Here is a 24,744-nt window from a genome sequence, read left to right on the forward strand (position 1 = left end):
TCATCAATTCATTTGCCAATTCTTTTTTAAATGAATCATGGTCTATAAATGTCAGACAGTACTTAACGGTTTATCACGGACTGAGGGGATGTTTTCTATATTTTTTTAATTTTTCAAGCATTTCAAAAATCCTGAAAATTTTAGAGTTTATAGTTTTATAAGAAATTACTGAAATAGTTAAACGATAAAATAGCTGTCGCATAGTTGATTAATTAAGTCATCTTTGAAGCTCTGAATTTCAGCTGTCTAATCACTGTAAGGCGAATGTGAACCAGTATTTATTCTGCAGTAGTGATTCAAGTACAAAAATGGACAGTACTTCCTTGTAAATAACAGGTTTCTTTATACAGCGAGCTCCTACACATACCTGCCAGGCTGGTAGTGAAGCATAAGCTTCAAGAAGAACTTCAACTCTACTTTTAGATGCAAGACGTGACACTGTATATCTGTGGGACGTGCCCCCAACGATCCCTGACTGATGCAACACCTGAGTGCTTACCTGTTGAGGGGACTTCCTGAGAGCACTGTCCCAAAATGCCACACCCTGCAGATAGCACTCATGACTCACTTGGCACACGCAGAATGTGAGGAATGCCGAGTGTCGCTACAGATAGAACTGTGACGCCACGGGCGCAGCATTTGACATAATACATCTACTGTGACAGGAAGGACGCTCGCACGAGTATGACTGGGCTCCTGTTTCTGCTAAAACCGAGCCGCGCAAATATTTACAAGGAAATTTTCTAACTTTTTCCGCATTCTCCAAACTCTTTAACTGCTAGGTACATTTCTCTGTTCACTGCAGTCTGTGTTTGTCTTTCCTTCTCACTCACTCCGTTACCCCTCCACTCTCAACCTTCTCCCTGCTGGTTTTTCTGTCCTGCATTTGTACAACCAAGCCTAACCACTCCCCTATCTTCGGTTCATCCCTTCCTCTGGCCTGCAGACGATGCCCCTCCATCCCCGGGGAGGCGACATGTGTGTAATGTCACATTTTGTCATGTAACGTAGTGACAGATGCGTTGCCCTGTCCATCACGGTGATGGAAGGGACAATGAACACAGGAGGATGGGAAAGGGGTGTGATATAGATATACCCCTTTTTTTTTTTACATAAGTCGATCTCTTCTCAGAGAAGACACACACACACACACACACACACACACACACACACACACACACACACACACACACACACACACACACACACACACACACACACACACACACACACACACACACACACACACACACACACACACACACACACACACACACACACACACACACACACACAGCTGACTCACTAGTGACACATCTGCTGGCGTAGCCTGGGCACAGTGCCATGTGTGGTGGCCAGCTCCAGCAGCAGGACTGGCACTCAGCACTCAAGCCTGTTCTGATCTCCGTCTCACACACTTCACTCTGCACTTGCATCTCTGTGCATCTGCTCTCTGTCTCTGCATCTCTGTCTAAGAGGGTGTGTCTTGTTTACACACACACACACACACACACACAAGTACGTATGTTCTCACAGATCACTTCTGGGGACAGTACATTGACTTGCATTCATTTCCTGGAGAATGAACCTTATGATAAGCAATAACCAACACTACTCGAGACATTTTACATTTTTCCTGAAATGCTGCCATTAGTGCCAAATACAGTTCAGACAAAATTTTTGCCTTGGATTTTATTAGATGTGAAACTGAACTGTGAAGTGTATATTGTAGCTTTTGAATTGACAGTAACATAAAATACGGACAGAAATTCAGTCAACAGACAGTTGACCTGAAGTTACTTTAAATTCTGTCTGGTCTGGATCCTGCTTCACTGTCCTACTGTGAAACTGTAGGTTTTTCTGTCTGGAACTGACCGGTAGAAAGGAAAAGGTTTTCATAGGTCAAACTCCAGCCTCTTTTTCCACCTGGACGGTGCCAGAGCAGAGGACGCACAGAAAAGGCTCCAACCGCCAGCATTTAAACTGGGACTCCGTATCAGCAGTGGTGGCAATGCATCAATTCTTCACCATTTTTTGTTTACCAAGAGCCAATAAACCTCACAAAAAGAAGAAGAAGATTACGTAGCAGAAGTTGCGGTTGTTTCCACTGGAAAGGAATCACAGCTGACAGAATGCAACTGCTTTGCTTGCTGCCATAAATTGACTGTTTAAGTCATTACATCTTGCGTTCTAGAAAGCATCGAACTTCTTGTGGTAGCCCCTCCAATATCTAATGACATCAGTGGTTCCAACTTTTGGACCAGCAATTTTATGGGAATTTTTTGGAGGGGTTGAAATGCGTGGAACTGGTTCTTGATTAGGCACCAGCACCACATCGGTGGAAAAGCGCCATCAGACAATAATAACCAGGACCAGACCATGCTGAGCTCAGCCGACATTCTACTTATTCTCTTAAGTCTGGGTAGAGTCTTGGGTCTATGAATGAACACGTCTAACACACGAATGGATCCAAGCAGTTTTACCGTCAGCTCTGATGATGGTGTGATGATGTGTGTCACACTACAGAGGAAAAAGATGAAGCTGAAGGTAAAATGATATATTGTTATGGTTTTGGACAACGGCTGCTTGTTGACTAGTAGCACATCGAGCTACACCACCAATTAACTGTTGGTAGTCTTCTTTCTTCAGACTGGGTCTGAATTGTTTCAGATCTATTCTGCATTGGGTTTTTAATATATTAATTTTCCACAGGATCAAAAATTTGAATCCATGTATAGACAGTATCTGCGATCGAGTGCTTCGGTGTAGCTAAGCAAAATAAAGCCCCAAGGATTCTGTGTTGTGTTCATAGTGTCCACTGTAATAATCTGTAGTTATAATGATCACCGGAAGATAGTAGAACGGCTCCGAGTGCAAATGCATACATGCAAAGCATGCAAAGTTCTTCCATACAGTAGGTTTCTCTCACTGGCAGATCGAATGACAAGCCAAACAGAAACACCATTTGCTGGAGAGAAACTCTGCTGCCCCTCTCTGCAGACCCCTTCTTTCCTCCCTTCCCTTGACCGTGCTCTCTGGTCCGTGACTCCCTCCTTCCATCCAGACGGTCGCTCCCACACTCGGGCCACATTCCTCCCCTGCTCATGCTGGGAGGACGTCTCCCTGTGGCCAAAGGCATTGTGGGAAATCCCAGTGGCCAGGCCTTTCAGAGGCCATGCAGACCATTGAGAAAAACTGTAAAGGAGATGTGCGTTACCCGCTTAATGTTCATAAGGCCCTTTCTGCAAGACACCCTCAAATGTACTTCTCAGAAGCACAAGAAGTAACAAGCGTAATTAATGTCTTGATACTGAGCCTCAGAACAAACAGCAAAGAAACTCCACATATGCATATTTCAACCAGCAGTCAATACAACCCACGCTGTGCAAAACCTAAATTTGGAGCAGTTAAAACGTTAGGCAGGAAAGGAATAAGACGCATAATATTTAAATTTTTTGGGGGGTTACATCAAAAATCACTAAGCAAAAGAAACAACTGGCTTCTCAACCTGTCAGACCATGTGACACACCTCAAGCATCTTCACTCACCTGGCATAACAACAGACAAACAGAAATATATTTAACTCGGAGCAGAACACTCACGGACACAATTCATGTGCCGAATCCTTTCCTCTGCTATCAGACAACAAAATTAGCACTCTGGAGAGAATATGAGCCAGATTGTGTCCCTGAATTACCCCAGTCTGCACTGGTGTCATTTCCATGGAATTTTAAACACACTGGCTAACACCTACCCAATTAAATATACAGGCACAGAGCAATATACACACGCACACACACACATGCTCATACTATCGCACATGGAAATACTCACATGTGGCAGTATTTAGCCTAATAATGTCCAAGATGTACCGAAATCGGTGCTACTCTATGGCATGTGCTGCCGTGAGACAACAGTGTGTTCAATTCTTTCTTAGCCTCCTTTAGGTTCCTCAGAAAATGTGCACGCTTCACAACATTTGACCTTACTATTTACCCTCAAGGTAACATGTTGAGAGCATACAGTGTATCGCCCAAGCAAGCCAGGTACAATCCAACCTGCCAGTTAATCCTGCTATAAGAGACACCACACTCTTAACACATCATATTATCAGGAAAGAGGAGATGATAATTGTCATGCCATGGTGTGGTTGCTCTCAAACGACTACAAGGACATTCAAATTTAAGTCATTACACTGTACATTTGAGGCATACAATTGTTTTTTTCATTAAATTCAATGTGGGTAATATGGATCAATTGAATCTCACTTGTTTATTAGTAAAGGTAGCGACTCAAAAACTATACTGAAAGATTAAATGAGTTGTGTTCAAAGCCAAAGTGTGGCACTGTTTTGAATGTCACAATAAAAAAAATATATAGTAGTGAACCAAAAAAAACTGATGATGTTCTTTTCCAACTAACATTTCATGCAACCATCCACATTATTAAATACAAAATACTAATAAATGCAACAACTTTTCTGGTTAATCCAATATTTAAAAAAAAAAAAAGAAGCCAGAAAAGATTGACATTCCTGCGTCCATTCCAAGCGAGACTCAAGGAACTCTCAACGGGTGTCATATTAGCACCTCGGGAAACAAACTCAAAGAATTCTCAGATCTCTTTTTTCGTCAGACCGACAATGCAAAAAACACCGATATTTAGTTTAATACCATGAAATACAAAGAAAGGCAGCAAATCTTCAATGAGGAGCTTCTCCCCCAACTCAACCACATCTGATACCTGCCCTCTTCTAATTACAGCTGATTCTGTAACTATGCATATTTCCCCTTGTGAGATTGATAAAGTTCATTTTACCTTAACACGGCAGATTATAGTCAATTATATATCAAAAAAATTGTTTGGCAGACCACTGATCATTTCAGCATCATTTAAAAACTTTCTAAAAAGATATATTCTATAAGGCACTGACACATACTAAGGGGTCTAACCAACCAGAAGCTTCCTCTCACTTACACTGAGATTTTAAACAAAGACCACTTGATAATGAAGATTTGACACAGCTGATTGAGGCTCATGACTGCCTCATAAAATCAGCTGACTGATTTTCAAATTTAAACCAGACTCCTTTGAAATGTGTCACATGCGCCAGGTTTCACAGTAAATGGACAAAGTGGAGAATATCGGGAATTTTTTGTGTTCTGCCCGTTGGTAAACCACAGGGACAGAAATAAAATCTGTAAAAATAAAAATTCATAAGATATAGTGGGCAAAACGGCTGAGGACATATTGATTATTCTTGAATACGGTCACTGTCCAGTGCTTGTGTCCATTTCAGTTGGCCGTGAAAGCCTTTAAAACTTTTAAAATTTGGTATTCTCTTTAAACTTTTGCAAAGGTAAAAGTAAAATATACCTTACAGACCGTAAGCTATTACCGTTTTCAAATTTTAATCATCATGAAACTGTGTACGAGTAGTGCGCGTTGAAAATCACACAATAAATACAGTCCATCAGCGTTGGCAACAATAACGCAGGAGGCAGCAACTGTGCCCCGGAGATTCTTTTTTTTGCCTTTTGAAGAGGACAGAGTGAAACCTTATAAAAGACGGTCACCTTGTCTGCAAAACATGCAGAAAGAAAAATGGCAACAAACGGGAGGGGGCAACACTTCAGATGCAAGGCAAGTTAACGTTTAGCTCGATGCACGATTCAAGGGGAAGATGTCATCGCATGATTGCTAATAACGTGATAACATGTTGGGCTGTTTAATCACCAACATATTTTGATCATTTAAAAAAAGTTGTGGAGTTGTTTGTGTTCCAGCAGGAAAAACACTACAGACTTTTATATTAGACACATCAGCACTCATGTCAATCGTTGAGCTCATTGCAATTACTGTCACCGTCTCCTTGCTCATGGGTATTTATTTAACCTGCGCATGGGGACATTGTATATACTAAAATGCAAGGAAAATAGAGTGAGTGATAAATTTAGCTTCACTAATAACAAATATCAAATTATCTAAGAAAGTGTTTCAGTACTTTTCTTCAGTAATACTGTGATATAACTGATAACCATGATATTTCTACTCATTGTGCTGTGTTAAAACTAGCCAATCTAGTAACTAGTAAACTAGCTGTAGAGGCTCTCAGCTTAGCTCGCGGCTTTAAGCGCAAATAGTGGAGATGACTTCTGGTCACCAGCAGCCCCCATGTTGCACCTGAGAGCAGCTCCCTCTGCGAGGATCCCGCCGCTCGGAGCGGGACAAGCAGCCCATCTGTGCCATAACTGTCAATCACGGCAGAGAAACATGAAAGCAGATTGATAGGTACATTCTGACTCAGCCAGGCACATCCCTGAGGATCCCGTACATGCAACAATCCCACCACAGGAGACAGAGACCCCCGCCACTGAAAAGCTTGGAGCTGGTCCCTAAAATATTTGCTTTGAAATAATGTCCCATCTTAATTTTGTCCGTAATATGTTTCTTAATGATGATTGGTGTATACTGGTCAGCATAGAGTGTGATCAAATGAATAAATAACTTTAACACAGTAATGTGCTTGTTCTCACACTTGCTGAAAAACGCTCTGTGGCATGAATGACTTTAAAATGAGTAATATATAAAAATTAACAAATGCATTACGTAATTTCATCGACTTAAATCACTTGTCTTTGTTTTAAATGATTGGTGCTGTGCTCCTGAAACAACAGAGCATTATTTACTCTAAACATTATTTTAAGATAGACATTATCTATCCATGCATGTCTTATACCTTAATGTTTTATTGTCCTCAGTTTTATCCTGTTATTGGCCCTAACCATGAAAAATAATTACAGGATTTAATGTGGATCAATCACATCAGGCTAATAAAGTCACTGATACACACCACTACGTATTTGTAATGATGAGGAAGGCATGATAACCCCCCATCATGACACTTGGAGGGGGGAAGGGCCACATCTGGTGCAACCAAGGTATCAATAGCCGTAGAAATCAAAGCGTTAGTCAAATACTTATTAGCCATAAACATATCATGCAAGTTATAAAGTGTGTCTTGGAACAAAGACTCTTACTCTCTATGAATATTTTTCTAAAAGGTATTACACATACTTCAATGTTCTGTGGGGAACATCAGAATAGACTGTACACAATTTTACATCACAATTTTATGTACAGTAGTTCTGTGATGCGAGAGTTTCAATTACCCTGAAGGCCCCAGAAGTGGTAAACACTTGGATTACAGCTTTATTGCGCTGTAGCAATAATTCAACATCACTTAAAAAAGTAATGTGATATCTTGGAGACCTACGATAGTAGATCATGCCAAAGAAAAAAGTACAAATACACATAACCAAGAAGAGGAACCAAGAGTTTTTTCTGCTCCTTGGGGAATACTACTACATTATCACTGTAGTTTGAAGGTCTGATTGTTGAAGGAGTCACTCAGGAGACAAACTGAATTCCTTATTTGAGAATAAAAATCTCGATCAGAACACCATTCATATGTGAAAATATTGTCTTAGTTGATGAGCAAACCGTCACAAAAAAATATCAAAATGAGGATACAGAGTGGATTTCAAGCAGGAAAGAACTGATCTACTGTATGAATGGGGGGGGGGGGCTGCCATCCACTACACATGCTATGAGACGGACCATCCCTCCAACACATCCTTCCATGTCATACACAACACAAGCCTTCAAGGTTTTAATTAGAAAACCCATGAAGCAAACAAATGCACAGAAACATGAGAGGCCAATACACAAGAGGGGGAAAATAAATCCTTTGCTGCTTTACGTCAATATCCACTTCCCTGCATCCTTCACCTCACTGTGGTTTTTGGTTAACACGCTTTCGGATTAGATAGCAGATAAATAAACAGTGTACACAGCGTTCTCAGGAAGTGCTCCCCAGCCGTGTTGTGTCCTCAGCATGTGCAGATCAGAGAAATAAGACCCAACATTGCGCTGATAGTCCAGAGCAGCGTGGCTCAGAGGTCCTTCGCCTCGAGCCGATTTCCCGGAGCATGGCGAGCAGTCGCACAGGGCGGACGCTCTGCAATTCAAGGCCTCGCTCATCAAAATACAGCTATCCATAGATAAATGTCAGGGCGATAGTGACCTGATGTTAGGAAGCGCCTGGCTCGTTACTGCTGCATCGCAGCAGCGTTGGGCTATCGAGTCACGGCACCAGTTAGTCTTTGAGTTAGAAAGAAATCAGTGTTTGCTGTCGTGCTTGATATTGTGACAAACGTTGACAATGCTAGACAGTAAAAGCTCCCAAAAAAAGCATGTCTCGTTCTTTTTCCAGTATCAAATTACTCTTTTGTTCACTCGTTGGATTACTCCACAGTGACTGGGTGAGATTGAGAATTCGGACACTTATGAATCACCGTCATTTTCCATCGCCTCTGGCGAGCATAGTGTCACATGACTGATCATTTTCACATACAGTCAAATGTGACGGGTTGGGGGAATTGTTGAGGGCACTGCAAGGGTGCATACATTTCAAAAAGCAGATGCAATTATGCATTGAGGGTGACAAAACTGTATTTTACTGCAGCGTGTCCTGGATGTGTGCGTGCGACAAACTTTGTGATAAAGAGTGAACAAAAAAAAGAAAAAAATGAGAGTTGAGCTGGGTTACCTCAGAAGCCCCCCTGCCCTTTCAGCAGGGCCTCATATGGAGAACCAGGCCTCCAATCCCCTGGGCACTGATGTCTGCTGAGGCTGTGCAGGAACCTGGCCCACTCACGACGCCCTACAGCCACAAGTCATTCACACCTGGAACAGAGGCAGAGAGAACTTTGCTCATCGGGGGGGGGGAAAGACAAGAAAACGGCAAGAGGAAATACACTCAGTCGCTCTTGTTGACACGACTGACATGTGGCAAAACACACAAAACCAGAGCGATGTCTCGAGTCATGGGGGGGGGGGGGGGGGGGCAGTAGTGGCGTATTCGCCACTTTTTTAACCCAGACGCTCGTTTATACTTCAGTTATCGACCAAAGTGCACATGAGGGACTACAAGACAGAGTGTGATACTCCATCAAGAGCTTCCCTGTCTCTCTGCATCCAACAGGGCTTCCTTCTTCCACTATTACTCAAACATTTTCTTGCATCCCCCCTTAAGAAGCCAAAAGAAGTTCATGATCTGCCTCCACAACTTTTAACTTTTTTCTTTTAACATGATAGGCATAGCAACTAATAAAATAGAATAAGATGTCTATTTTATCCACATAAATCATATTCATTCAACTTCGCTTCTCTCCATATTTTTCCCCCAAGTCATCCAGATCCCCTCCCCCCTCCGGCAGTGGCTTTACGCTCCCCCCACCCCAATTTGAAAACCACGGGTCTGGATATCAACTGTGGGAGCAGAAAAAGAAAAGGAAGGTGACTTTCCCCGGACATGAAAACTGCAAAAGAAAAGAAGTAAAGAGCAAGAGAAAGGATGAATATGAAACGGCCTCAAGACGACTATATGCAACAGATGCACGTTCGTGGCAGACGGCAGTGTTGCCTAGCAATTGCAGAGACCAGAGTCCTGTAACAGGAAGGTTCAACCTCAGCAGCTGGCGTGTGCGCGCGTGTGTGCGTGCAGTCAAAACTGACCCTGGACGAGACAGTGGAGCCCCTGTTACCTGCTGCAACACCCAAGTTGCTCTGGAGAACAGCCTCGGCTACACTGGCTAAAACTGAGGAGTGCTGAGATTCTCTCATTACTCTGGTGGAGGAGGGGGCTGAGCGCATCAGGCCAATAGTATTTTTATTTTAAATCTTATTTGCAAAAAATGAAAAGTGAAGTTAAAGTGACTTAATACATGAACAAGTGAAAGACCTTCACCCATCTTTTTGACCCTGACGCACTACAGGACCTGTGGACGACTGCGTTCCACTCACAAGTCAACTTGTACGACGTCACTGGAAGGGAACAAACGGGCGAACACACACATTCTTTGCCATGTTTAGCTCCCTGGTCTCTGCCAAGGTAACAACAACAACAACAACAACAACAACAACAGCAGCAGCAGCAGCCGCACAATGCCACAAGTTCTCCACACAAAACAGGCCTGACTCGAGGAAGTCGTTCCTTAAAAAAAAAAAATCACACACACACAGAGAGACACACACAGAGAGAGACAGAAAGAGAGAGAGAGACAGAGAGAGAGAGAGAGACAGAGAGAGAGAGACAGAAAGAGAGAGAGAGAGACAGAGAGAGAGAGACACACAGAGAGACACACACAGAGAGAGACAGAAAGAGAGAAAGAGACAGAGAGAGAGAGAGACACACACACACACACACTCACACAGAGAGAGAGACACACACACACACACACACACTCACACAGAGAGAGAGAGAGAGAGAGAGAGAGACACACACACACACACACACACACTCACACAGAGAGAGAGAGACACACACACACACACACACTCACAGTCCACAAAGCCCCGAAAAACTGCGAATAAACCTCGCCCCCCCCCCCCCCCCCCCCCAGTGAAATCTCAGCGCCTCACTGGACCAACTCTTGGCGGACAAAGTAATTCCATGGCGCTTGAAAACTCCAGGAACTTTTTTTTTTCTTCTTCTTCTACTTTTTTTTTCTCTCTTTCTTTTTCCTAAAAGAAGTTGTTCCTGTTTCGCCAGAGAACTGGTGGTGGAGGTAGTGGTGGTGAGGGGGGGGGGGACTTCAGCACTCGCAGTCATGGAGCCTCGGCCAGCGCAAACAAAGTCTTTCCCCAAAGAGGGAGGCACTGGACGGGCGGCGGAGAACAACGACGTCGGTCACAAGCAACACACACACAACACACAACACACACAACACACACACACGCAGGCACACACACACTAAAAAAAATTTCAACAAAAAAACGACTCCACACAGAAAAGCTCGGCTCGTCTCGGAGGCTTTGTCCGATAATGAAAGCAGCGCGGGGCCTCGTCGCGTCGCTCTCAAGTTGTCGCTCGGCTCCGTTCGTTCACAATGTAACAATCGAACCAGCGAGAGCCGCCGAGGCCTCGCCCGCGCCGCCGCGCGCCCCGCGAGCCACACCGGCCACATCTCCTCGTCTCCCTCGGCAAAGAAAAGAACGGCGGCGGACACAATACCCACGGTGCGGTTCTCCCGAAGAAGGCGCGACGCGCACGCTCCGCATTGTGTGCGTCCCCCCCCGGCTCGTCGTCCGTCTCCCTCACGACGCACGGGCGGTCCTCCGCCGCGGCGACGGGCTGAAGCCCGATCTCTCTCCGCGGGTTTCACACCGGGCCCGAACCATCGCGAATAATCCGCTTTTGTTGCGCCCGGACAGAGGGAGGGAGGGAGGGAGGGGAGGAAGGAAGGAAGGGGGGAGAAGAAGGAGAAGAAGGAGAAGGAGGGAAAAGGAAAAGGGCCGTTTAACAGGCTGGAAGGGTGTTCACTGTCTGCCAGGCCAGACACGACGTGGGCTCCGCTAGCCAGCCTTCGGGGACAGAGGCGGAGACGGACGGAGACCGGAGTGAGATGTCCCCGGGAGGAGGACCCGCGTGCGCCCGTTGCCAGGAGGCGAAGCTCGCTGCGCGGTCGGACACTTTCCACCTGGATTAGACGGGAGGCAAGAAAGGCAGAAGCACTCACCTGGAATGTGAGCTGAGCGTCCGCTTCCCCTCGAACGACGGGTACATGGCGCGCGCCTCTCAAAATCACAACATTATCACGGTAACATTATAAAATAGAAATGTGCCAACCCCCCCCCGCTTCGCCTGAGCTTTCCAGTGGTCCTACTCCATTACATCCCGGGTAAGAGCTCCTGCCGCCTCTCTCTCCCACCACCCCCCTCGCGTTTCGGCGCGATGGTTCAGTCCGAATTCTAAGTAGCAATTCTAGGTCAGGTCCGTGCGCCAGTGAGGACGTTACTGTCGGACAGAGAGACACGACTGTCCTGCTCCGTGGGGCCGCCGCACAACACGCGCACGCACGCACACACACACACACACACACACACTTCTACCGTCGGTTTCAAATGAACAGGTTATTCCTGTACGAACTGAAAGAAGTCCGTCGTAGTTGAGCATCAAACTCGTGAAAGTTTTCACAGGACGCTGTTAAACGTCTTGGTATTAGTCATGGATGGATCAGTGCAGGGCCTGGGCCCTGGCCCAGGAGAGGTCAGGGGGCCCCGAGCCACCGCATTCGTATGGAGTGAGTGTGTTGAAGTTGTTGTTCGAAAGTCGTTCAACGCAGTTATAAATCACGCAACTACCTGAAAGGGGTGCAAAACGAGGTATAACGACCACAAAGAGACACAAAACAACTACTGATAGATACAATACAACTACGAAGACACAAAACAACTACAGAGAGACACAAAACCACCACAAAGAGACACAAAAACACCACAAAGAGACATAAAAACACCACAAAGAGACATAAAACCACAGCAAAGAGACACAAAACCACCACAAAGAGACACAAAAACACCACAAAGAGACATAAAAACACCACAAAGAGACATAAAACCACAGCAAAGAGACACAAAACAACTACTGAGAGATACAATACAACTACGAAGACACAAAACAAGAGAGACACGACGGCATCCGTATGAAGCAACTGTTATAATTTCTTCTTCGAAAGTTCTTGAGTCTTGTTATAAAACATGCAATGTCGTGAAAAAGATGCAAAAGAGCTCAAAACGAGGTATAACGACAACAAAGAGACACAAAACAACCTCAGTGAGACACAATAAGCAAAATGGACGCAAACAAAATACAGACACGCAAAACTACCACAAACCCAAAACAACCATGAACACACTCAAAACATCTACGAAGAGACACGACCAGAATGGACATGGATGCAAAACATCAACAAGAAGAGTCACTGAAGTGCAAACAACTAAAATAGGAGATTGAAAATGACTACGAACCAAAAGAGACACAAAACAAGTACAGACAGATGCAACACAACCATACCTTGGGTGTTGCATTATTCAGTATCTTCTCAACAAAAAAAAATCCAGTCCAAACTATAAATGGAGTGATCAAGAAAACCACTGGCAGATGAATCTGTTCGCAGCTTGATGTTACAGTCCTTTTTGGTTTAACTTCCAGAAACCCTGGACCCTACTATTGCTACAATCCAACCAATAGAAGCTTTTTCATTAGATCCCCAGTGCCTGGAAACACCCGGAAAAGTTTGGGTTTTTTAAAATCTGTATCCTCAGGAGACGCCGTACAACTCTTTCGACTGTTGTAGTAGTAGTAGTACTTCTAATGAATAGTGCTCTAAGGTTTGTTCGTGCCCACATTCTCTGACTGTCCCACCAGGAAGACCGTCACAGTGTTGCACTGTGTTGTCTCGCACGGAAATTGACGAATGAAAACAAGAGACCAAGAAGGAGAGAAGTTCCAACTCAGCGTACCGTCTACCCTCCGCACAGCTGGCCAGACACGGAGTGAAGTTTGTTATGAATAAACGTCGGATCGTCGGAAACCGAAAGTAAACAGGTAAGTACTTTTGATGTTGGGGCTGCTCCGTGTATTTCCTACGTCAGGCGGCTGTAGTTCGATGCATTTAGTAAAATTGGTTGAACATCATTTGGTGATGGACATAGTCCCATCCAATTTAATATACAAGGGTAAAAACGCAATCAAGAGACCAAAAAATAATATCAGTATAGATTTCTCAACCTTTCATTCTTTTTATGTAAGTCGAGGTCGTTCAGTGCAATGTCGTTTTAATGGTGTTCATAATGAGCAACGTAACCATATGAAAACATTGACTGATGCCACTTGATGAATAAGGTTATGTTCGGCTACAGTACGCGGGTGCGCGCACACACACAGACACACTTCTCAGAGAGGGACCACTGCGAGCCTCAGCGGAGGAGTGAAACATTAAGGGCATACAATGTGAGAGTGGTCCTTCTCAATATTTAATCATGATACGTTTCAAAACCAGCCCAAATATATAATCAGTACAACTGGGGATTGAATGAATTGGTGTTTAAGTGCACACATAATTAGTTGGCCTGGTTGTGTGTGTGTGTGTGTGTGTGTGTGTGTGTGTGTGTGTGTGTGTGTGTGTGTGTGTGTGTGTGTGTGTGTGTGTGTGTGTGTGTGTGTGTGTTTTCCTGTACTGAGCTTATTTTCACTCTCAAAATGACATTGTTTTTGCAAAGTGGAAACTGTTTCACAGCACGTTTTATATTATACAACAGGTTAAATGTACAAGGACTGAATCACAAGTGAAATATATCTATTTAGCTTTAATAAAAGGGTTTTCGTCTCTAGATTTGTTTCAGCAACAAGGCCTCCTTTGCTCACAATCTTCAGAATGTCAAACGAAAGTCGTTCAACTCAGTTATAAATCATGCAATTACCTGAAAAGGGTGCAAAACGAGGTATAACGACCACAAAGAGACACAAACCACCACAAAGAGACACAAAACAACTACAGAGAGACACAAAACAACTGATGAGAGACACAATACCACTACGAAGACACAACAACTACAGAGAGACACAAAAACAACTACAGAGAGACACAAAAACAACTACATAGAGACAAAAGGCCAAAATATCTGAGAAAAAGCCAATTGCAACAGTGGATTTGGAGCGGAAAACACACAAAAGAATGGTGTGCATGTTTTGTGCTTGAAACGGATGCAATTCGGGGCTGCAATTAGCTATATTTTTGTCATAGTTGATTTTACATGCCGTTTATCATCTCCTGAAGAATTATTTGGTATATAACATTTCAGAAAAGAGTCTAAAATGTGAGGAATAGAGAAGTAAGAAAAACATCAATTGCTGACACTTGACACTGAACCTGCTGCACGATTTGTCATTTTTGCTCAAAAAACCATGACAATCATCTAAATTGTCCCTAATTTGTTTAATGTAGATCATCTAATTGATCAGTCAACTAACTGATTCCACTCAATATCATTATGGAACTAGAAAATGTGTTTTTGTTTGTACACTGTGTGTGGAATCTACATCTTCATGTCCATACGAACCTAATTAGTTATTCAGTGTCTTTCTTTAATTCTTTCTATCTTTGTCATGCATGTGAGCAGGCCATATTCCTCTCTGCGTTTATTGCACATGGCTGTGGAGCATAAGCCAAAGTGAAGCCTTCTCGCGGCAGTGATCATTGCAGGATGACACACTGCACAGGACACAGACTCATGGGATGAGAGCTGCATATTTGTGACTTTTGACAAGCAGGCCATGGCTATGTTGGACATGTTTGCGCATGCTAGCAGAGATCAGTGACAACCACAAAGCTCTGTCTCTCTCTCCCACACACGCACACACACACGCACACACACACACACACACACACACACACTTACACACACACACATCTGGAGAGGGGAGGGAGAGTGTGTGTGTGTGTGTGTGTGTGTGTGTGTGTGTGTGTGTGTGCGTGCGTGCGTGCGTGCGTGCGTGCGTGTGTGTGTATGTAGGTGTGTGGGTGTGTGCATGTGTGTATGATAAACCCCACTGGTGAAGTAACAGTAGACTGGCAGTATTCCCAGACTGGGTTGCATTAGACATGCACACTAGCAGAGCTCTTCAGGTCGATGTTCTGGCTCTCCAGCGCTGCAACTCTCTGGCATGACTAACCCGGAATACTTTGGAAACTGGGAAAAACAAATCCAGATTCCGTCCAATGTTACGTTAAAAGGACTGGGGTTGAAAAAAAAAACTACAAAAAAACATGGAATGACATTATTGCGCTGTGGACGTTGTGTGTTTTCCCACGTTTTGCCTCTCGCGTGCGTGGGTGTGAATGCATCGTCTGTGTGTGAGTGTGTGTGTGTGTGTATGTGTGTGTTTAAGCAAGACACTAACATTGACTGTTCGCTTATCATATTACCATCTGCATTATTTAAAGTTTCGATAAACAGTCTTATGCTGCATTGGGAGACACACTGCTGACACAGAGAGGAAGGAAGAGGCGCAAAAGAAGACAAAGAAGATGAATATGGAGGATATTAAGAAAGTGCCAAAACACACACACAGCTAGTCTTAGGCCAGCGGCCCCGGGAAGACTGATAGGTGTAAGTATTTTCCGGGCTCCCACATCAGGAGAGGCTGGTCGTGTTAGGGATTAGTTCATTAATAGGTTGTTGTTGGCGATGCTGAGAAGAACACCAGCGCTGACTGGGTTATCAAAATACTGAGACAGTGAGCTCACTCACGCAGCCGTGAGGTCACTTACCAGAGTGTGGCAGCCTGACCAATTATCAGTCAGCCTGTTATCATGGTATGCAGTGTTGCTATGAGTTACAGCACAGCCTCGCGGATCCCTTAATGATGGCTGAAACACAGACATGCTACCACTTGGGCAATTCATCTCCAATGCTGTTCCATTCCGTCGTCCGTGCGTTCCCCCACAGCCGCGCTCTCCTCCGCACTCCGCTCACACCTCCTTCTGTGTTAGCTTTCAAGCATTAAGACGGTAACCGATGAATTTGTTTCGACATCATGCCACCTCATTTCCTTCCTTTTGCCCTGGCGTCCTCCTCCCTCCTCCTCTTGTTTACGGCCTCCTGCAGCAATGTTTTCTGACTCTTCCCCGTGGCAGGTGAGCGCAAACAAGCCGGAGGACTGCAACAATGTTAATTAACCGATCATTAACGAGTCGAGGCGGACCCCGGAGATCTAAGCAGTTGCCCACCCACCTGCGTCTCACCATTCCACTAACTGGACTGTTAATGACTAATCAGAGGCAAGAGCGATTAGATTGCCTCCTAACGAGAAGGATTTATGACTGCGAGAGTCCGTAATGCTTATGTGGCTGAGGCGTTTACAGTGACAACAGGAGCTGAGCTCAGGTGCGGAGGTGGAGGAAGTACTGAGGGATAGGATTAGGTTCCAATATAAGAATGTAAAAATACTCCCATGACAAGTAAAGTAAAGTACAGTACGGTAGTTCAGTCCAGGGGTTTCCAGCAAAGGGGTCGGTCCCCACAAAAAGTTCAAAAGATAAATTTGAGGGATGATTAATGCCGTAGAAAAGGAAACAAAATTCTGTCTCATATATTTGTATAAATGTTTTTTGTTTTTTTCAATTTTCTGTTTTGACTCATAGACCTCTGAAATGTGCAAACCTGTGTGCAAGAAATTATGTTTTGAGGGGAAGCATAATGCCGACCAGATTACATTCTGTATTAACATAATAAAGAACTTTTCTTAATGAAGTATCTGTGCTTTTTACGCCCTCCATCAACCCCAACCGTCCCTGTGACTTTGGTACAGTTCATAAAAACAGTGCTTCATTCACTCCAACACAAACAGGCATCGATTACATTTGTCAGTAAAACTCTGTATTATATAAAGGTAATTTCCTGGAGACAGGGTTGGAAACATGACGAAGGGCCCCCCAATCAACAGCTTTATTCTGTAGAGGTCAGGAACCATGGGTTAATCTATGAATACGCATTGTATATAATCTAATATTAATCAGTAGTAGTAGTTAGGCATCAAACTGGATACTGTTATGTGTCAGCATCAGTCATGGATGGATCACTGAACCCGTCTACCGGGTGCAGGCACAGGCCCAAGGGTCTGAGAGGTCAGGGGCCCCGCGGGCCACGGCATCTGTATGAAGTGACTATTGTAATTTCTTGCTTGAAAGTTTCGGAATTCACTTACAAAACATGCAATGACCTGAAAAAGATGCAAAAAGATCTCAAAGAGAGGTAACGCCGACCACGAAGAGACAAAGTGGACGCAAAACAAAATACAGACACGACCAAAATGGACATGGGTGGACTGACAATCCCCTCTGAATCAAAAGCATTTCAAAATTGCACAGTACAGTCCTTGCGGTAAATAAACTTTCTAGAGTGCCGAGGTCTCACAGCGAATGGGTGACATGGAGGACAATAGTGGTGAGTGTGCGTTGTCGAACGCCTCCCAACAAACAGAAGAAGCACCCCGACTCAGCGAGCGCATTCTCATCCTCTCCCCTATCTTTGTGTATGAATGCTTACGGAGAGGAAACGATAGATGCAGACATTCCACAACCCATATTCACCCTCACTCTATCTTGTTGCCATGGGAACCAAAGCAGACGGGAGACAGGTTCATATCGGCCTCCCTCAGGTCTCGCAGTCACAGTCTCCTTCTCTCTCTCTCTGTGTGTGTGTGTGTGTGCTGTCAGAGCTGGCTGCTCCTGTGTGGGCCACTGATACTCGCTGATTAAAGGAAGTTATAATTTGATTTTCTCAGCAGGCGCCGTTTAATAGAGCAGTTTAACTAAAGCTGTGCCATCCCCAGGGCTTATAGAAGAAGAGGGAGAGAAAGAAAGAGGGCGATATGTGGAGAGAGAGAGAGAGAGAGAGAGAGAGAGGGGCAGAGAGAGGGAGAGACAGTCATGCTAATCCCAAACACTGAGCAATCACCCTGCCACGAAACTCTCCCACTCACTCTCTCGTTCTAATTCTGTTTGCCTATTTTATCGTGTCTCTCTCTCTCCCCTCCGTCTCTCTCTGTTTCTCTTGCTCTTCCCCCGCCTATTAATCTGTGCCTCCCCTCTCCTCCCCCTCCTCCCTTATTACTTCCTCACTCCTCTCAGTGAGGCAAACATGGGAGGGCTGGCTCCTCTGTGTACGAGCCGGCTGTATTACTGGCCCATTGTGATAATAGTGTTTAATTATCCTCTCAGCTAAAATCAGCCCCATCACTCTGCTTCTTTTACCCATGCTTTCCTTCCCTTTCCCACCCCCTCTCCTCCTCCTCTCCCACCACCCGTCTGTGGTGTGTCTAATACTTCCCCCTACCGCCCTCTCCCCCTCCATGCATCTCTCCTCTTCTCTACCCCGCCGCCACCACCGCTCCCCCGCCCTGTTCTCCAGCTATTTCAGACCCATTTAGCGGGATAAGCATCTTGAGACAGACAGAGGGGTTTTTTGCTCTCTTTCACAGAGAAGCGAAGAGAGGATATGGAGACTGGCATCCTGGTGCCCGCCTCAGAATACCAAACAGGGTCCCGGGCATCTTAATATGCAGTGTGGGACAGAGGCTGAGATCAAAGACAGGCACAGACAGACAGAGAGATGGGTTGTGGGAGGGTGCATTGAGAAGGAGGGGGGGGGGGGGCAGAGAGAGGAGTAGAGAGGCAGAGATGGAGAGAGAGGTGAGAAAGGGAGGGAGTGAGTCCTCTCATTTCTCCTCATCTGAGCATCCTTTCCCTCACATCATCATTTCTTCTCTGCTCTCCTGCGTCACTCCCCTGACCCTAAGATAAATCGACAGCTTAATTACCACGGTGTGCAAATCTGCATGCCGCCCCGTGCATTGATGTGTTTTTGTTCAAATGCGAGGATGCTGGCGGAGTGTGTGTGTGAGTCTGTGTGTGTGTGTGTGTGTGTCTTTCTCAATTTCACCCTCGCACATATACATTTGTTTGTGGACGCTGGGGGGTTGGATGGTGGCTCTGCCTCTGCCACCTATCAAGCCCGTCTATCTCCTCAGTCAATTAAGATCGTGAGTAGCTGTCCCTGAAGCGGTGTAGACAGGCTAAATGGAAAGGCACTGGATGTGAAATATGAATCATTAGAATACTGCAAGGACTGGGCTGGGGGAAAGACAGGAGAGGGGAGGGAGGGTCTGGTAGGGAGATAAGGAGGAAAAAGGAATGGAGGAAAATGGGAGAGGAAGAATGAGGGAGCAGATAATAAAAGATTAACGTCACGCCTCTCAGAGTGGTGGAATTTCAAAACCCTCCAGATCAAATTATTTATCCCTGTCTATAAAGGCAGTGGAAGAGAGGAAGATCAGGAAGAAGGAAAAAAGGGGGGGGGGGGTTAGAACAGAGGGGGGGGAAATGAGTGAAGAGAGGGAAATGGAGTAGAATGGAAGAATGGCGCGAAAGACCTCTCGCTCTCTCTGATGACGGTGCTGACAGCAAAACAAATGTGGCGCGTGTCTGCGTGCGTGTTTGTGTGTTGGTTTGTAGACAGAAGAGAGGGAGAGAGGCAGAAAGAAAGAGACAGACACGGCGGGGGGAGAGAAAGTGCGGGCAGATGTCTGCGTTCACTCTGTGGGAGGCTCAAGGCTGTTTGCCGAGGACAGAGAGAGGGAAGAGAAGGAAAGACAGAGAGAGAGAGAGAGAGAGAGAGAGGGGGGAGGATTAACTGAAACCTGTTTACCTTTGATTCTTCACTAATTTGCAGTGAGATGAAGAGAAAACAAACCACCTACGCAGCACAGCACCACACCAAGCCGCACACACGCACATCACTTGCCTAAGTCTCCGTGGAGTTCACCCGGGCACACTGACACACACTCTCTCACGCACACACACACACACACACACACACACACTCACATTCATCTGTAGTTCACTGCCTCGGCACTGACATTGACATTTCTCTGTATGGACTGTGTAACCCCTGCTTGACTTCAACTCTGCTCTATTTTTTTATACTACCCACTCATTCTTCTCTCAACTATCTCTTCCACTATCACCATTTCCTCTCTTTTTCTCTCTCTTAAATTTCCTGGAGTGAAAAACCATCATAGCACCAATTGTCCAGAATACCAGCGGACCGTGTTGCTCAGATACACATTGACTAAACACTTGCGCGCACACACACGCGCACATGCAGGCGCAAAGTCCTTCCTCATTAGCCCTGATTCCCCCTGAGTGACATCTTTAACAAAAGGATGCAGCCTCTGCCGCCATGGCAACAGCCTCCTCCATCTCTATGCGGTGCTTCAGACTGTTTACATGATGGGATCTCGCTCTCTTCCCTCCTCTCACTCCATCTCTGTATCAGCTTCCCGCTCTCTTTCAGTCCTTTTTGTCCGCCTTTTTCCTTGTTCATCACTCGACTTATCTCACTGTTTTCTCTGCTTATTCTCTCTCTCCAGCTCTCTTTTCTCTTGCTCTGCCTCAACACGCTGCTGCTTTGCTGTTAGTGTTATGTGTTGGTGTTATGTTTATACCACCAACTCTCAGTGGAGACCACCTGCTTGCCAATCAGAACATTATATGTAGGTCTGAGAGAAGGGGAGAGGGAAAGAAAAGAGAGGGATACAGATGAGTGTGTGTGTGTGTGTGTGTGTGTGAGGGGCTTCCAGGTGACTCTGATATGTAGGGCATTGGAGTCCATGGCAGCCAGTGTGTCTGGTGTCACAGCAAATCAACTGTCAGCTGTACACCACCTGCCCACCCACACATGCTCACACACACACACGCACGCATACACACACACACACACACACGTGCGCACACACACACACACACACACACAGTCTGAGGAGAGAGCGACTAAGAATAGAACACCCAGAGAGTGTTGCCGCTTCTCCCTCCACCTCCTCTTCCCTCTCCTTGCTCGCCTCCTGCCACTGTCAGCGGTGTTTTGCAAGTGGCCTCCAACACGATAGGAATCTTTTCTGTCTTCCGCCCTCTCCCCAGAGCTCAGCTCAGCCCAGCCCTTCTCTCCCACAGTGAAATGAGTCACCTGCGCACTCCACCGCTTCCCCCTCCACGGCCGTAGGAATACAGTAGCAGTTGAGGTCTTCTTCTTCTTGAAAAGAAAAAGGAAAGACAAAGCAGACAGACGTCATCTACAGCCCACCAGTGTGTTCTTCTTTTGTTGACAAGAGTATGGGAGCGAGGGAAAGCGGCGGCAACACAAGAGGGGATGCTCCTGAAGCGGGATTTGATCCAAGGCCAGCAGGGGTGCGTGCCGTTTCAGAGGCCGCAACCACTAAACCATCTCCTGAGGGCCTGCGTGTGCGTTAATGTGTGTGACCTGGAGATGTTGGACACGATTGTCACTGCTTTGTTTGTGTGTCCGCACAAGGAGTGGTTGTGCAGCTCTGTAGCATCTAGATCCACATAGCACACAGGCGATGTGTGTGTGTGTGTGTGTGTGTGTGTGTGGGCACGTAAACAGAGAGATGTGTGAGCGCTTGCTTACATGCAGTGTATTTATGTATGGTTGTGTGTGTGTGTGTGTGTGTGTGTGCTGCTCTCAGTCTGGTCCCTCTGTTTCCCTGCTGTCTGTGGCCTCCTCTTCCCCATGAATACTAATGTGCCTCAAACCCCAGAGATCAGCCCTCCTCCCTTCCCCTTCACTCCCCTAACTCCCTCCCTCCTCCATCAGCCTCCCTCCCTCCCTCTCTCCGTCCCTGCCTTGCTTCGCTACCGTTTTCATTCATTTCTCCGCCCCGTTTACCTTTCAACTTTCCCTCTCTTTCATGTACCCTTTTACACCCCATCCTTCTCTCCTCCCCAAGCGCCCTCCCTCGCTTCCTCGTTCCGTGCCTTATTTCCTCGTCATCCCCTCCCTCTTGCTTTAACCTTTTCTCCCCTTCATTTCTACCTCTTCCCTTTTTCATCCTCCCATCTCGTCACCTCTGCTGAACCTCTCCTCTTTTACTACCTTATTTTCTCACCCTTTCCTATCTCATCCTCTTGCCTATTCTCTCCATCTTGTGCAGCTCCTCTTCTTTTCATCATCACCTATTTGCTAAACATTCACCCACTCATCGCCTCTCCTTTCCTTCTATTATCTCCTTTTTCATTCCTTTCTTCATTCTCATCTCTATTTTCTTCTCCTTCTTCTCTCTTCTCCCTTTGCTCCTCTTTCTTTCCTTTCCTCCCTCTTCCCTGATCTCCTCTCCTCTTGTCACTTCTCCTCTTCCTCCCTCTTTCCTCCCCCTCCTCTCCTCTTTACAGTACACCACCTCAGGAGGACATGTAAATGAGGTCAGCACAGTCGAGTACATTAACCACATCACTCAGGTGTTGGCGTAGGTGTGTACCTCCACATACATGCAGAAAATAAAACATGTAAGTCTGTGAATATGTGTGTGTGTGTGTGTGTGTGTGTGTGTGTGTGTGTGTGTATGTGTGTGTTCATTATGGGCTGCGTGTGTGTGGTGCATTCCAGTATTAATAAAGAATTTCCTCTCTTCGGCTGTATACCAGTGAACCAAGTGCTCCAATTACATAAACGCCTTCACCCCAATACATTTTGACATCCTGAAAATTATTCACGGCCTAATTAATTTTAAAATTGCATCCCATTTCTTGGCCTTGCCGTCTTTTTTTTTTTTTTTTTTTGCAACACATGCTGTGGAAACAGATGATGAGTGAGGGTGAAGGGATGAGAGGAGATTTCAGTTCCTTGTGTAAGCTACAGCTCAACAGTAGCTGCTGACTGGACGTTCTCAAACTTTACTGCCTCTCCACACACACACACACACACACACACACACGCACACAAAGGATGGGCGAGGAAATAAAAACCCTGTGACTGCAGAGTGTGCGAGTGTGTGCATTTGTGAGAGAGATATGGGAGTGAGTGAAAGGGGAGAAAATGGGAGGAGATAAAGAGGAGAGTTGTGGTTCAGTCACTTAGAGCAGAAAGTTGTCCAAGTTTTGGGGAGAAAAGGAGGAAAATGCTCCTTGTGTGTTCATCACTAACATCAGGGTAAGTTTCAGTCGAAAAGATTCCCCGCTCTGTGTCGGAAAACCATCTCAGATGTGCGTGTGTGTGTGTGTGTGTGTTTGTCTGTGTTTTTGTTCAGCTGCAGCAGTAATGAAGCCAGAGAAGAGGAATCCTACGACAGGAATCCATTTCAGTCTGCATTCCTCCCGATGTAGAGCTGAGAGCAGTCAGAGACAGAAAGCAACAGGCTACTGGAGATTGACCCATACACACACACACACACACACACACACACACACACACCTAATTCTAACCCCTAAAACCGTCAAAAAGCAGTCTCCTGAGGGTAAGTGTATGTGCAGCCACACACACACACAACATCACACACACACACACACACACACACACACACACACACACACACACACACACACACACACACACACACACACATTCTTAAGACAATAACAGCCCCTACAGGGGAGAAAACACATAACATGACCACACTGAAATACACACATGGACCTTTGCATGCAGAAACACACACACACAGACGGGGCTCGAAACACGGACACACACACCCACACTGCACAAAGCAGGACACACACGGATTGTTAGTAAACACATTAAATTGGAGAAGCTATCCACACTGGCATGCACACACACACACAGACATATGCACATATGAGCATCTGTGTGCGTACGCGCACGCACACACGCACACACACACACACACACAATTCACACTGCAGGACCACTTCAGGTTTCATCATCTTCTTTCCCTTATTTTTTTGCTTTCTTTCTCTTGAGAGCCAGAGGAGGAGGAGGAGGAGGAGGAGGCGGGTGAGGAGGGGGTGTCTCATTCCCTGTCTTTTGTTGCTGCTCTAGAGAGAGAGAGAGAGCACATATCCATACAGAGCGCTCACTCCAGCCCCATTCACACCCACACACTGCTCCCTCCCTCCCTCCCTCCACACACACACACACACACACACACACACACACACACACACACACACACACACAAAGATACAACATCAAAGAGACGACACCAACGAAGGATTACTTCAGCCACACACTGGCCCCCCTCGATCCGGGCCTGCTCCTCTGGTGGAGCCCCCCTCTCCCCTGGCCACACTTGGTACGGCCCAAGCATTCCTGCCAAGTAGCTTTCACACATGGAGGGGAAGCTTGTCTCAAGCAATTGCTGACAAGCTACAAACAAGACAGCCTCCCATTCCATCTCCCTCCCTCTCTCACCCCCCTTTCTCTCTCTCTCTCTTACCCCTTCAGTACCCCCCCCCCCCCCCCCCCCCCCCCCCCCACCCTCTTTCCTCTCTCTCTGTTTCTCACTCTCTCTCTGAGAATGTGGGG

General features: G+C 45.8%; 1 protein-coding gene and 1 long non-coding RNA gene across 8 annotated transcripts in view; one reads left to right on the forward strand and one right to left on the reverse strand.

Annotated features, from left to right (window-relative positions):
* The window catches only part of bcl9 (BCL9 transcription coactivator), a 31,891-nt gene extending 15,591 nt beyond the window's left edge, over positions 1 to 16,300 (reverse strand). Inside the window, exons 1-3 of one of the 7 annotated variants that reach the window (XM_035651251.2) lie at positions 11,583 to 11,721; positions 11,082 to 11,257; positions 8,612 to 8,748 (exon numbers count right to left, since the gene is read on the reverse strand). The gene's annotated coding sequence lies outside the window, so the exon portion shown is untranslated. Of the gene's footprint in view, positions 1 to 8,611; positions 8,749 to 11,077; positions 11,258 to 11,582; positions 11,722 to 16,178 lie in introns of those variants that run through there. The other 6 variants (XM_035651252.2, XM_035651253.2, XM_035651255.2 and 3 more) reach the window with 6 other exon arrangements.
* LOC118320446 lies at positions 11,612 to 23,673 on the forward strand. Its single transcript, XR_004796316.2, has 3 exons — positions 11,612 to 11,744; positions 13,274 to 13,453; positions 23,510 to 23,673. It is a non-coding gene; the product is annotated as an uncharacterized LOC118320446 (long non-coding RNA).
* The last annotated feature ends 1,071 nt before the right edge of the window (positions 23,674 to 24,744 follow it).

Source organism: Scophthalmus maximus, chromosome 14, assembly GCF_022379125.1.
Source record: "Scophthalmus maximus strain ysfricsl-2021 chromosome 14, ASM2237912v1, whole genome shotgun sequence".
Taxonomy (NCBI): Eukaryota; Metazoa; Chordata; class Actinopteri; order Pleuronectiformes; family Scophthalmidae; genus Scophthalmus; species Scophthalmus maximus.